Raw genomic sequence first — 15,666 nt, forward strand, 5'->3', positions numbered from 1 at the left:
TAAAAGCGAAAAAAAAAGATGTTAATGAAGGGGGGGTATCATGGAAGGAAAAAATATGTGTATAGAGATGTGGTGGCTTTCTGTTTCTTTAGCGGAGACCCCCATCCTCCCCTCCCCCATGGTATGCACCTCACACTCCGTTTACTTGAAGACAGCCAACGAATACGCCGCCTCCACGCACAGCTTCCGCGTGATTCTTCCTCCTCCCTCCCGACCCACCATGCGGTGTTATTGGTTAGCCGCCTTTCCCTTGAAGGGGTTCTGCAGAGAGTGATATCCTCCACATTCCCCTCCCACTCCACACACCTCCCAAGCCCTCCCCCCTCCGTCCAAACGCCCCCTCCTCATATCCCCCCTTCACTTCCGAGCCACTCGAGGTTATAAAGACTGAGAGGTTTAGGGTCTTGCATGGCTCCGGGGCGAGCATCACTCTTCAGTCGGACGTCACTAGGTGCGCGCGGTCGCCATATTATTTGCACAGTCAGCAAAAGTTGGTCCCCCCCTCGGAAAAGAGAGTGGAGAAAGCCAGCACATTATCGCAGTGAGCGGACGCGTGTGCGTTTTATATGTTTACGCGTGTTTTTAGACCCTTGGTGTTATTTTTTATCCCATGAAACGCGGCTAATGTTCGTTTAAAACTTACAACTGTCATCCGTTCCCCAATGTTTACCGTTGTACGGCAGTGTTTGTTATATTTATTATTACAGTTGCATGCTGTGTGGGCTTGTGGCGGAGTGAAGACAACGTGAAAACTTTACGTTCATTTGGTCAGAAGGACCCTGACTATCGAACGAGGATCTCGCGGGACCGTGCACGACCGTAAGGGCACTGACACTTCTCCAGGTACACGTTTTTCCAAGTAACAGCCTAGCCAGAGCTAACGCAAAGCTTGTATTTCATTATTTATTTTTTTTCTTAGTATCACTGTATACAGCGTTAAGGCTGTCTTTTCGCTTATAATGCATGTGTTTACCAGTTAATTAAGGCCGTGTGTACATTCGTAGATGCATTAGTTTTGATTATTTTTTGCCTCATTATATTCAACAGATTGTTAAATCACGATCAAGTAAATACACTTTTACATTCTACGTGGCATTTGTAATTTATTAGGTTCTGCTAAAAAAAGTTATCCTGAGATAAATTCCTTTTATTTTCTGGAACTTTCTCCCTAGAGTTTTTACTCACTGGATTCGCTTTTGCATGAGTATTTACATGATATCCTATTCTTTTAAAAATGAAATTCATATAACTTGTGTCATTTTAATATGGGTTATAATATTCAGAAAGGTGCAGGATATTTTTTATTGGTTGTAGTTCGTAATAATTTGTCCGTAATAACATCTTTGAACTCAGTGAGTCAGACTAATCCCGAGCATGTGCATTCGTTTAGCATAAAGTTAGATTGATGGTCTGTCCTTATGGCTTTGTTCAATTATTGTATTAAGGGTTCGTTTTTATAATTAAAAGTGGATAGTGTTGTGTATTTGTTTATTTGGGTGTTCGTGGTAATTTTCCTGACTTGAAAGTGGTGCGAGAAATATAAATGAATCAGAATGACTTGTAAATGATCGCGTTTGATGGTGTCGAAAGTATTTTCTTTTTTCATTATTTTTAGTTTAGTACGTTGTCAATTTGTCCATTAAACATTAGAGTTATTACCTTGATGTACATTTTACGTACCTTCTGAATCATTTTACTTATTTATTGGCGCATTTCAGAAATACGAGGTATGGTTATTACCTTGAATAGCTTATGAAAGAATCTATTAGAATGATTGTTTACACCTAATGCTGTTGTTTACCTAGATAAAGTAATTCATTGTAAATTCCCTCGTTTTTAATACTTAACTTGCAACATTACGGACAGCCTATCGCTAAATCATCTTCTTCGACCTACTAAAATAACGAGTTCTGTATGAAAAACGGCCTCGCCATCCAAAATATTTCGGCCATTTTATGTTTCTCCCAAAACTTTCAGTACTTCCTTAAATAATAAATTTGAATTTCCGCTTGTTTTCACATCTTTAGTTGAATGTTATTCCTTGAAATTATCTAAATATTTGAATTTATATCATTGCCCTGCGCTCAACTGGTTACACCGAGTTTAGTCTCAATCGTCTTCGATGCGTCGGCCATTTTGCAAAGTTCTATCGGCGCCGAAAGCTCCACTGTCGGTAATTTGGGTATCAGAAAAGCTTAGTAAGAGGCAGAAACTATATTGAGATGCTTGAGAACTCCTCCTGTTGCGGGTTAATTACAGTCTCTCTTATTTCTTGGAATTCCGAAAGATTTCTGTTCCCCATTCCGGCTCCAGAAACATATCCTGCTCCATTGATTAAGTAAGATTACCGCATATAAAAGAAGAAGCTTGCCTTAACGCAATTTCTTGATACTCTTTCTTGGGAGAGTAAAATAAGCTAACTTTTATCCCATGCAGGTGTATTTCACATACCAGTAATTCTTCAGAATTAAATGGTTTCTGGTGGTTTTACAGCCTATTCATTCATTTTTTCAATTTTACGCCTGAATCTCCAATTTACGTAGAGCAAGTTGAGCCGACATTAACAATGGTGGCAAAATTGACTATTTTTAAAATTGGGGTGCACGTTATGCATTATTTTTTAGAAAAAATGACTCCAACACGTGCATTAATACATACTTAATACATTATTTATACCAGTTTACATACAAGTATGCATACAAGTACACACGCTTGTATTCATTCAGTAATTATTCATGTGTTTCTCAAAATTTATCATTGAATTAATATTTTTCAAGTTATGTGCAGGATTCCTGTCGTTTTCATGTTTTATCGTAATAGAAATTTTAAAAAGTAGATCCCTATCGGTCTTCTTAATACATTAATACGAAATCCTGTTAGGCCACAATAGTGATTAGGACATTGTAATGGAATAAAAAAAGTTTTTATTGAGGTACGTACGTTTAAAACAGTATTTCACATTCAAATAAAATGTATAAGGTTTAAGAAAGTAATAGATATTACTCATAGCCAGCGGGCAGAGATATCAATGACCGAATTATCACCCTTCGTTGCATTTACACAAGGCATTTTGGTGAAACAAACCTGACTAGTTATTACTCTAACTTTTTATCAATTAAATATTTTAATGGAAAATTAAATAACTCTCCTCTGAATATTTAATTTTTCATAGTTGTATCACTGTCTTAATCTCATGCTAACTCCCTTAGTAGGTTAGTAACTTGGTGGAAGACCCACGAGCCACACAGAGATCACGCTTAAATAGACGTAAATCTAAGAATATTAGATCAAACTTGCATGGGGTACACATTAAGATATACCTGTACCAAGAGAATACTATATACCACTCAGCCTTAAAGAATCTATGTATCATTTGGCAGGTTGCAGGGAAATATAATGATGGCATAGCAGAGAGGATTGTTTTTTCCTTATTCCGGCAATATTTTGAATAAATGGCAAGTATTTGGAGAAAAGATTAATTAATTGTAAAACATAGAGAAAATCCGCTAGATTTACTAACATTGCTCCGAGAAACGATATTCGGCGAGGAATATCCTGAAGTAGTTAGAGTGGAAGTCCCACGAGCCACATAGACATTACGCTTAAAGAGACGTAAATATAAGAATATTAAAGGAGTAAAAGAAACCCATTCTAATAGTGGCATGGAGAGAAATATATAAAAATTTAAATTATAATTATTATATTTCCTCGAGAGAAGAGAATCATGCCCCACATCTCCTTTGCGGATTGGTCCATGAAGATAAAATAAGAGAGATAGATGACATAACTGACAGATTCAAGAACTTTTCTTCCTTTGCTCGCTGAATAATCAAACCAAAGTAAGGCCTAACCAATACTGCTTCCAAAATTCTTATAAATTTGATTATAATTTACTCGGCCACATCCATCATTGAATGCCATAAATAGCTATGTGTGTGTGAGCAGATATTTACGCAAATGTGGAGAATTACGCGCAACTAATTGGAGTCCTAACACCACTCCTGTGATGGCCTGGAGTTGTTGTGGAGATGTACATGTAAATGCAACGCGATGCTTGCAATGCATTTTTTTTGTTACGATATGCGTTGATATTGAAGCTAAGCTACCTTAATTTAGGAGTATGAAATTATTTTTTTAGAATAATGGCACAAAGGAATCTAAGTTTTCAATTACTTCAAGAAAAGCTTTTGGAAGGAGAGTTACGTGTAGGATTTAACTATTGGTTCAAAAGTATTTTGCCTTCGAAAAATTAATTATATAAAGGGGTGGATATCACATTTTTTCCATTTTCGCCTTCATTAGATTTTGGAACGTCTTCTAGTATTGTATAATCCGAATCACTCTTCCGCCAATGTGAAATTACTACCGAAAAACAAATGGAGGGAAATACGTATCTAAAATTGGCGTTGTTATTTTTTGAGCTGGTTGAATAACTACCCTTTGCTAATGCATAAAATAAGTGTCCAATGACCAAAGATTTTGGGCACCTACCATCATAAACTCCTTCCTTTCTCTAAATGTAGTCATTAGCTACCTAAGCACTATCTCACTATCTTTGAACACATTTCCCATCCGTGTTTCAAATCATTGTCAGCAATTTTTTGATCTGTATTACATTAACTTAGGCGTTTCTCCATCTGACACGTACGAGAATAATTTCGTTTTATTTGAGGGTGTGACAATGTTACTCTCTATTGCATATTATTTTGCAATGCTTCTTCTTATTTCAATTATTTTTCATTTTTTTTTCGTGTCATTTCGGACATGTTTACAAATTTTCATTTTTCATTTGTCCTTTTTTCCGAGGGTGACCCCATATATTTTTGCTGTGACTTTTGTAAATTTAATGATTTTGATGAATATCAATGTTATTTTCACCTCATATTCATTGTTTAATACACAAGAAAGCTATTTAATGTAGGTTTACTTTGGCAGTTTTATTTAAATTCCAAGTTTTTATCAAGAACGGCAAATAACGATATATATTGGCGTACGACATTTGGATATCTTTTTTCGAAGCAGTTTTAACTCAATTATAACAACCATAAAATGAAATTTAATATATCCAAAAAATGTTTTGAAAAAATTAAATGTAATATATAGAATACGGAATTTAATACATTAATATTTGTATTCATTCGTAATTCTCATTGGGATTTGTCTGCTAAAACTTATTACTGAATCTAGAACTCTTCTCCATTGAAACGGACGTAACGTTGAAAATTAATGCATCAATTTACCCGGTTAAAAATATTTTTCTTATCGTTTTAAAAATATGCCTTCCATCAGTTCCATGCTTGCTTTTATAACTGAGCTCGTGAACTCTGCTGCTTTTGAGAAGCATATTCCCTAGCCATAATATCTGTGGCAAATATATTATTTAGATATATCCCCACGGCTAAGTCCGATGAGTAAAAATAGATCTTTGGTTCCGGTATAAGTAGAGCTTAATGACTTTTTAAATCGAGACCACCTCCATTGGGTTGAAAAGTAAACAAGCAATGGACTTCCCGTCATTTAAGGCGAGAAAAGATTACAAGCGTGCCCTAGTTGACCTGGGAACATTTCTTAAGAACCGGGGGAGCATCAGTGATGTGAAAGATCTCTGAGGTTGTGTGCATAAAAATGACAGAAGGAAGACTCATTATCAAAGTCTTATAGTAAGCTAGAAAGAATGGAGTCGTCTCACTGAAACCATTGAAATGAGGAATGAAATATAGGACGAAAAACACCTTTGGGGGTGATATGGATGAGAAAAGGAGGAATGAGAATTTATTTTGATGGCATAGTACAAGAAAAACTTTATTACAAGTCATATACTATTGTGGGTTAAAAATGGTAGAACCGTAGACTTTTAAATTTAAAATTTTAAAGAGTATTCCAATTAGGGTCTTTCATCCGAGAGAAAATATTACAGAGATGTCGAAAGCATCGTTTATGTCTTTAATATATGATACGAGTTCTTTGAAAGCTTATTGCATATGTTTAATTCTCTGCTATGTGATAAAATTTAATAAAGTAGCAATTTTTGAAGCCCAAGGCTCAATTATATATACTATAATCCCTTAGTTCTATCTTTCATAAGCCCCGGTTTCTCATAGCAGAGGGATATAGGAGGGAATAGACATGTGGAAATGCAACTATTATGGTTGATCGGGCAAATAGTTCATTAGTGGCAAGAAAAACTAGAATATGGGGTCAAAGTCAGGATTAAGATATGAAATAATGGAACTTAATTTGATTAATGATACTGTAATATACAAGCGTAAGAGATCTGTCCAATTAATACGCGAACTGAGGCTATAAAAACTTTATTTTGCAAAATTTAATCTACATCGATTTTGTCCGCAACAAAATACTCTCCATTCGTTACTATGCACTTATTTCATCTTATTTTTCACAGTTTAAAGCACCCTCTGAAGTGCTCCGCAGTTAGGCTATTTAGTTGTCTCGTTGTTTCTTGCTTCATTGTGTCCACATTTTCCCATTGATGTCCATTCATCACATTTTTTTGCATTTTGGGACTACGAAAGGGTCGCAGGGGACGAGATCTGGCGAATAAGGAGGATGATCAAGGATGGTGATTGAGTTTTATGCCAGAAACTGGCGATAAATCAATGCTGAATGTGCAGGTGTATTGTCATGGCGAAGGATCTATCCATCGCCTTGAGTCAAATTTTTTCCTTCACGACGCACGCGATCTCTCAAACGCTTGAGAACTGTAAGGTAAAACTCAGCTTCTACTGTTTGTCCTTCAGGAAGAGATTCATGATGAACAACACCTTGGACACCAAAGAAAACGAGGAGCATGATTTTGACTTACGATCGACTGTTTCTTGATTTTTTGGTTCGAGGTTCATCTTTTGCTTTCCACTCCTTGCTTTGCAATTTTAGTTCAGTATCATACTCGTAAAACCACAATTCGTCACCAGTGATTACCCTATTGAGGAATCCAGTATCGTTTTCAAGTGAGTGTTTCCAGTCAGTAACACGTTCAACTCTTTTCAACTTTTGTTCTGGCGTCGGCAGCTTGGGCAAGATTTTGGCACAGATTTGTTTCAAACCAAAATGTTCTGTTAAAATAGTGTGCGCTGCTCATTTTCCTAACTTCAGTTCATCAGCTATCATTCCTCTTCTATCATTCACTCCCACTCACTCACGGACCCTCAAGGGAGACAGACGTGTTTTCAAGCAGCGCATTAGCGACCGCTCGAGAGGATTAGTGACCGCTAGAAGGCACACTCCCTTGGGCGAAATGGGAAAGGGCATGGCGGTGGATGTAAAGTGTATTATTTGCCGTAGAAAATTGAGTTCAGTGTAGTGGGTGTTGCTCTTGGTACCACTTTAATTGCTCTAAGAGTAAACTGGAGGATTGCGTGAGTGATAATTGGCAGTGCAGTAAGTGTGAAAGTCAGAAGAATCGAAGAGGTTTAGAAGAAAAAGAGGAGGTAATTGAAAAGCTGCAAGCGGATTTAAACATCGCTCGTAAGACAATTTTCAGTCTTTCCGCTGAAAATGAGGAACTGAAAGCATCATTAACAGAGATGAGGCGGCGGGTGAAACAGCAAATCGAAGATGATCTCCACTTTGTCCGAAGGTGTGATAAGAGGAAACCGGAAGATTTAAGGCCGACCAGAAGTGGAACAAGCTCATGTGACGCGGATGCCGATCGGGCTGGAGGAATACGGGAAAGCATCCTACGGAGAGAGCAGCCAAAGAAGCGAGGAGATGGAAGGAAGGATAGGATAAACGTGAGACCGAAGAGGGAAGTGCTTCCGATGAGGGAGGTCATAGTGTCAAGGGAGGGGAGGTCTCTTGGTGATCAAGGGCCACCCAAAGTGAAAATATTTGGTGATTCCATAATACGTTTCGTTGGAGATTGTGGCGATAGTATCAATGGAGGCGTTCAGTGTTTTCCGGGGATAAGAGTGGAACAATTGGACAATAAAATAGCTAATATGGCTAGTGATGGTGATGAAAGTGTTGTCATAATTCACGTAGGGACAAATGACGTAAAAAGTGCTAAGTCAGAAGACCATCTAATCGGTTTTATTTGGGATTTGGCGACCTCGGCCAAAAATAAGTTCAAAAGTGCTCAAATTGTTATTAGTGGAATTCTTCGTAGAAGGGACATACATTGGAAGAGAATTGACGCCATAAACGAAGGAATAGAGTGGGTTTGCGTGCAACAAAGTCTGACATTTGTGGACCCGAATTGTTGGGTCGGTGATAGACACTTGGGCCGCGATGGAGTGCATTTAAACAGGAAGGGATCCCTGGTTTTGTCAAATCTGTTTAAAAATGTCGCACTAAAGCTCAGTGAGCAGGGAAACCTGTAATGGGCACAAGAGGTGGACCTCGCAATACCGAAGGAAAGGAAGGTAAGGGCTTAATAGTTTTGCAGGTAAACTGCCGAAGTATTCTAAATAAAGTATGCCATTTCGAGACGTTAGTTGATGCATGTAATCCGGATATCTACATCTACATCTACTCAATACCCCGCAAGCCGCCGCAAGGGCGTGTGGCGGGGGGTGCTAGGACACCACCCATAATTTAGAAAAGAAAAATAAAAAAATAAAAAAAATCGCATGCAATAACGAGAAAATCATATATAAAAAAAACATGGCATACATTCATGCATGAACACTTACACCCCACACACATGCAAACACTCAAACTACCAACTAACATACACATGCACCTGAAAGTATACCTAACATCTCTATAGTGTTTAATTTTGTTCCGACTTGTAAATTCAAAGTTTTTAATATTTCTAAAGTGACTTCGGTTTCTTGCTATTATGATTACTGATTGTTCGGGGAAAGAATGAGTATTTGTACCTATCTGTCTTGGAATCTATCTCCCTTAGTTTATCTTTGTGGTCTGATCTACCTAAGTAGTGTGGGGCCATTATAATTCCTTCAGTGTCATATTTAAACTCGTTTGTTCTGAACCTTTCTAAAAGTCTAAGCCTCGCTTGTTCTCTCCGCACTTCAAGTGGTTCCCAGCCTAAATCCCCTAAGAGACCTGTCACACTTGTGTTTTTATCATAACAATTTTTAACGAATCTAGCGGATTTTCTCTGGACTTTATCTAATTCTTTTTGCCAAATTTTCTCCCACGGATCCCAAATACTTGCGGCATATTCCAAATGAGGTCTAACTAGAGCAAAAAAGCACCTCTCTTTAACTTTTTCATTACATTTCCCCACCACCCGTTTTATGAAGATATTGTGATAGGTACGGAGTCGTGGCTAAGTGATCATATTATGTCAAATGAGATTTTTCCCCAAAATTTGTCAGTTTACAGAAGGGATAGGGATGGTCGTGGAGGGGGGATATTTATATGTGTAGATAAAAACCTAATAAGTACATTGGAATGGGTAAGAGATGATTGTGAGATGATGTGTGTTCATGTTAAAGGTAGGAATGGAGGGAAAATTTTAAAAATAGTTGCTATGTACAGAAGCCCCAACGAAGGGATGTACGCAGTCGAGGTATTAGCAGACATATGCTCGGCTAACCCTGAGGATCACACCCTCATAGCGGGGGACTTGAACCTTCCAGGTATTCAATGGTCGGCAGACGAGGTCACGGTGGGGGGTGGGAAGGCCCAAGAAATCGTTAGTCGTCTTATAAACGAGGAGGGTTTTGTACAGATGGTGGAAAAACCCACGCGCGGGGGAAACATCCTCGACGTCATACTTGTGAGACCGAAAAAGTGGGTAGGGGAAGTCGATGTCCTTCCGGGAATAAGTGACCATTCAGCTGTGCGTATATATCTAAACTGGGAGAGGGCTCAGTATAAGGGGCTAGGAAACAAAAAGATAGTTTGGCAATATAAACGGGGTGACAGGGAAGGGTTACAGACCTTTTTAAGGGAAAAATATTCAAAATGGGTAAGTGGTGGGCAGAATGTAGAAGAAATCTGGAAAACATTTAAGGGGATAATGGAGGAGGGATTAAATAAATTTGTCCCGAAAAAAATTCTTAAAGAAAATACTGATCCAGAATTCTACAACCGCAAAATTAGATCCTTGAAGAAAAAACTGAGAGTGATTCACAAAAAACGGAACGAGAGCTCGGAATGGCTCATAATTTACAAAAAATTAGTTCGTGAATTGAATAGAGAAAAGAAAATAGCCAAAGATAGTTTTCTACAGAAAATAATCGGGATAGATAATGGAAATAAATTTTACAAGTACCTCCGGAGGAGGAAAGGCAACAGGGAAAACATAACAGCTTTAAAAAAAGAGGATGGGACACTAATCGTTGATGATAAGGAAAAGGCTAATACGTTTAATAATTGGTATGCAAGTGTATTTAAGGTTATGGTAAATAAAAAGGATCCTGTAGATTCATCTCTGAGTCAACAAGGAGGCGAAAAAATATTAAATACCAAAAGTATTAAAACGACGAGCGCAGAAATTTATAAAAAAATTATGAAAATGAGGGCAAATAAATCAAAAGGGCCAGATGGTATCTCAATTGACTTGCTTAAATTGGGCGGTAGTGTAGTTTCAAATTATATAAATCATTTATTCAATGTTACCTTAAACAATAATGCCCTGCCAAATGCTTGGAAGGAGGCATATGTTACGCCAATTTTCAAAGGAGGAGATAAGGCACTAGTTGATAATTATAGACCGGTAAGCTTGACATCAGTTGTATGCAAGCTATTAGAAAAGATAATGGCTGATTATCTCTGGGACCTGTGGGAGAGTGAGAATTGGTTGTATAGTCGCCAATACGGTTTTAGAAAAGGGCACTCTTGTGAAACTCAGCTATTAGGGTTCTGCCAAGAAATGTTCGACTCTATGGATGCGGGAATAGAGGTGGATGCTATAATAGTCGACCTGTCAAAAGCCTTTGACAAAGTTGACCACGATCGCTTAATGCTTAAGATGGGCCAATTGCCACTACACACAGATGGAAGAGTAATCTCTTGGGTCAGAAATTTCATGGAAGGTCGAACACAAAGGGTAAAATTAGGAGAAGTGTATTCTGAAAAAGCAAGGGTAACATCGGGAGTCCCACAAGGAAGCGTACTTGGCCCGCTATTGTTTTTAATATATATAAATGATCTCCCAATAAATATTAATTCTCAGTTAAGACTTTTTGCAGACGACTGTATTATCTACAGGAAAGTCGAAAATGACAGAGACCGTGACAAACTTCAGAGGGACATTAATAAAATGGCTGATTGGGTGACAAAAAATGGGATGGATATTAATGTTAACAAATGCAAATCCATCACTTTTAGCAATAAGGTAAATGGAAACCATAGGGAATATAAATTCTCAGAAAATGTCATTCCTAGAAGTGATACTGTCAAATACTTAGGTGTATATTTAACTAAGGACTTAGGGTGGGGGCTAAATGTGGAGTACATCTATAAGAAAGCTTTCAAAACTCTTCATTGGGTAATGAGAAACCTAAAAGGGAGCGTTAGAGCAACCAAGGAGAAGGCTTATCAGACCCTAGTAAGACCAATTTTAGAGTACGCTTCTCTTGTATGGGACCCTCATGAAGAAGGTCATATTAAAAAACTGGAAAAGGTGCAAAGAAAGGCTGCCCGATATGTACTGGGGAAGCATAGGAGGATGGAGAGTGTGTCTGACATGCTAGAAACGCTGGGCTGGGAACCTCTAGAATCTAGAAGAAAAGTAAGCAGACTTTGTGGAATGTTCCGAATTATGAAGGGGGAGAAAGCTTGGGCAGATCTTAGGAAAGAGGTGGGGAATCCAAATTTTATAGGCAGAAATGATCACAAATTTAAGATAAAATGCCGGGCACAGAGGACAAATAAAAAAAAATTTTCATTTCTAAATAGAACAATTGTTGAGTGGAACACCTTACCTGCAAAAATATTCGAGCCCTTTCCTAACAGAGTGTATACTTTTAAGAATAGATGTAAGGTATATATGTAAAAATTTGATTTATGTGTGGTGTATGGTATTATATGTTATAGCTTAATTTTTTTTTTATGTATCTTTTTTTTTCTTGCTGGTTAATGGTTGTAAATGGGATGGGGATTCACTTGTTTTGTTAAAGAGATCTGTGTTTGTCTGGTTTTATGTATTATATTTTGCAATTGTTTGGGACTTGTGTGCCACCTGACAGTGTCTATTAGCACATGTGTATTTATAATAATAATTCGGAGAGTTTTTCGACGATCGGTGAGGACAAGGGACCGCACACGATCAATCTTGTCGTCAGCACAGGTTTCTTGAAGGCCGTCGGTGCCAAGGTGTCCGCAGGTTAACATTCCTTCCAACGAATATAAGTACTCAAGTGCCCTCCACAGAGCACCTTAAGTAGGAATCGGGATACCACGGAAAAATATCTGGCGCCTCTGCGATTCAAACCCGGGCCCTCCGGGTGGGAAGCCAGTTAGTTAGCCACCGCACCATCCCGACCCCCCAATGCCAAGAGGATCTTCTCTAAATTCCAAGTGGTGAGATTTTCTGGTGACTAGAACTTGGTAAGATACCAAATGTTGGCTTAGTTTGTCCCTCTACAGCGAATGCGCGAACTTCATGCACTTTTCACCTAGTGTTCCATGCGAGGTCTTCCGTCAACCTATTTAAACCTACTTATGCAGGGATACTCCGTGGGTGGGAATTTATGGCTCACAACATTTTTGAGACGAGTGGCCAAAGAAAAGAAAATCGCCCCATAAGGTTTAAGTTGAAAGAAAAAATTGGCGAAAATTACCGTATCTGTTGATATGAAGTGAACGAAAAATAAAATGTATCATAAAATGTTTCACTTTAAATCCGTAAAATTAGTTGTACCTGTAAATTTACAACAATACTCTCGTTCGATACTTTTAGATATAATATATAATATTTTAATATAATACATCGTTAATTATAAAAATAAAAATGTACCGCAGGAGATCTGATGCTTATACGTATTTTAACAGGGAGTACAATTGTCTTCTAAGCTTAAGGAGGATGTTGGATTAGCTGGTTCGTGGAGAGGTGTGGGTAATGTTTGCGGACACTGGAAACGTCGATCGATGGATTGTGTGCAACGATAGTGGGACTGCGAAATGTGATTACATTTTTCATAAGTCTCGAATTCTTTGATCATTCGTTGAGGTGCCTAATTCCTTAGCGTCTATTAGTAAAAATTAGCATTTTAAATGCTTAGCTCAGTAATGGCGCAGTCGCATCTATCTTTGATGGTAATACGGAAATGGAGATTAGTTAATAAAGTAGGCTAAAATAACAAAATTGAAGAATAAATAGTTAACAAGTAGCCATAGGAAAGGAGTAATTGTGTGATACTTTGTAGTATCAACTTAATAAACATATAATAGAGATGAATGCACCACAAGAGTATAGAAATGAGTTTATTAATAATTATGAATTCTAACCTAAAAATCATGTCAGTATGAGTAAACTAGTGCAGGAGGAACAGTTCGCATATAACAACAGTATTTTGCAGGGAACGAGTCTAATATTCACACGGCAAAATAATTTAATTGGGAGAAATGGGATTTGCGAGAACAAGATAATTGTTGGTAGGTAGGATAGTTAAAGACAAATTGTAAATATTGCACCGTACAGATCTAAAACCGGGCTTTGAGATGCGATGAGATTATTTGTTTTTTTTTTAGGTTTGAATAGGGCGAAAAATGGAGAAATGAAGTTGATGATGAAGAGGACTTAATGGAAAGTTTTAAATATGGTGGAGGAAGAGAGGAAGTTGGTGAGAGCAATTGGTTAAACACTAACAAATCGGACAATACGTAGAGTTACGGTGAGGCATTAGGACGTTAAATAGGATGTAGGATAGAATGAGAATGAGGAATATGTAACGACAAGAAAGTAATAGAATTTTAAAACGCTTTGGTCTTTATGGAGACAGCTAGGCTGGGAAACAACTGAATTATCAATGTTTAGACAAATATAAACAAATTAAGAACAGTTATATTAGAAAAACTTATTCAAAAGCTAGATTAGTAAATGTAATGATTGTTAAAATTGATTTTTTAATATTTCATCAATATTTATAGTTGCGCTTTTATCAAATGAATTAGTATGATCTCCTGAATTTAAATAATGATATCAGTAAACCATATTAGTTTTCATTCATGTACCAAGCCAGTTCACCTAAATTCTCATCTGCCCTCCCTGGAATCCTTTTCTGTTCCACTCATATGTGATTTAAAATGATCCATCTGATGATGCATGTTTTAATTCGGGACTGCCATATTGTCCTGGTTGACTTATTGATGTTTCACTCTTATGCAGTCTTCTCTTCGTCGATTAGAAATACGCTTCATTTTAGCTCGTAGTGTCAATATCTTGGAAAGGCCCAAAGCATCATGCTTGTCATAATATTTCCTGAAATTAAAATGAACGTAATTCTCTGAGGCACGTTACAAGTCCGAAAATTCAGGAATGAAGAGAAGTAATATTCCATGATCAACTACTGAGGATAGAACTTTGCGCATCCACGGTGAAGCACTCTCTGGCTGGGAATGGATTACTGCCTACGCATAGCCATTGCTCCTCAGACCTCACATGCATAATGAGTCTGATGTTTCATACTAGGTGCACCTAAATTAACTCTGGGAGAATATTGCAAACTCACTCGAGCGAAATTGCTGCGGGAGATGTTCACACTTGCGCAGTAAGGTGAATATCAAGTCAAACGGGGCATTGCAGATCGGGCCTCGTCATCCAGTATCTCCATCGCCTGCTAGACTCTTTTTACCGCTTTTATTATTAACTCTTTTTTTATTGTGTTATCACTTGACAGCTTCACAATTATGCCTGCACCAATATTGCAGCAGAAATAGCCATAAAATAAAAGGTAACACATGAGATTGGTTGAAAAAATATTATTGTGCAACCAGTTAAATACCGATTAACTGCACCCATAATTAAACTTTTTAAACAGGTGGAGTAATCCTTTAATTTTCCACTCTTAAAGAGCGAAATTAAGATTGGGATGAGCCTGATACTATAATTTGGATGCAAAACTTTATAATTTTAAATATAAGGGGAATCACAGTCAGTGTTTTCTTCTTTTGTTATATTTTTGTGCAGTTTCGTGATATTAGTGCCAGTTGAATTTAGTTTCTTTTGCTCTCAAATTTATTATGGCACATATTCAGGCGCTATGTTACTTTATTTTATTTATTCTTAACATAGTATTACATGTACTCTGCCTGTAGAATCTTAATAACATGATTGAACTTATGAGAGTTTTGTTCTTTTATTGTTCAGCTCGCATCTCTCACAGTTTATTAATTACAATCACTATTTAAATAATTTTTGTGTTTACGTGGCGATTATTTCGTCAACTTAATATTGGTAATGAAAAATTTCGAAGTTGAACAAATTTAAATTATAAGAGTGTTATTTCATAATGGTTGAAGGCTTTAGTATGAGATATTGAGATATATTGGTTTGATGTCTTGTAGAATTACTGTTTGCCGTGAAATTTTTCGAAAGGATGTTGTCGGGCTTTTGCGCACTCTCTACTGCAGCTACAGATCCTTTCTCGCCTTGTACATGTGGGACGCAATCGGAAACGTGCTGTACCGCAGGGGGGTGGTTACCCCTTTGCGCCTTGTTCACTCCTCTTCAGAACGGCTACAAAACAATGGGGATCGATAGAGGACAGGAAACATGCATGACCGGGAGAA

At 37.5% G+C, this 15,666-nt stretch overlaps 1 long non-coding RNA gene across 1 annotated transcript in view; it reads left to right on the forward strand.

Moving 5' to 3' along the window:
* The first annotated feature begins 449 nt into the window (after positions 1-449).
* LOC139695424 (uncharacterized) overlaps positions 450-15,666 on the forward strand; it is a 55,407-nt gene continuing 40,190 nt past the window's right edge. Inside the window, exons 1-2 of the long non-coding RNA XR_011702315.1 lie at positions 450-555; positions 708-843. This is a non-coding gene — a long non-coding RNA (uncharacterized lncRNA). The remainder of the gene's footprint in view (positions 556-707; positions 844-15,666) is intronic.

The sequence above is a fragment of the Hetaerina americana genome, unplaced genomic scaffold, assembly GCF_022747635.1.
Source record: "Hetaerina americana unplaced genomic scaffold, ioHetAmer1.1.p SCAF_6, whole genome shotgun sequence".
In the NCBI taxonomy this organism is placed as follows: domain Eukaryota; kingdom Metazoa; phylum Arthropoda; class Insecta; order Odonata; family Calopterygidae; genus Hetaerina; species Hetaerina americana.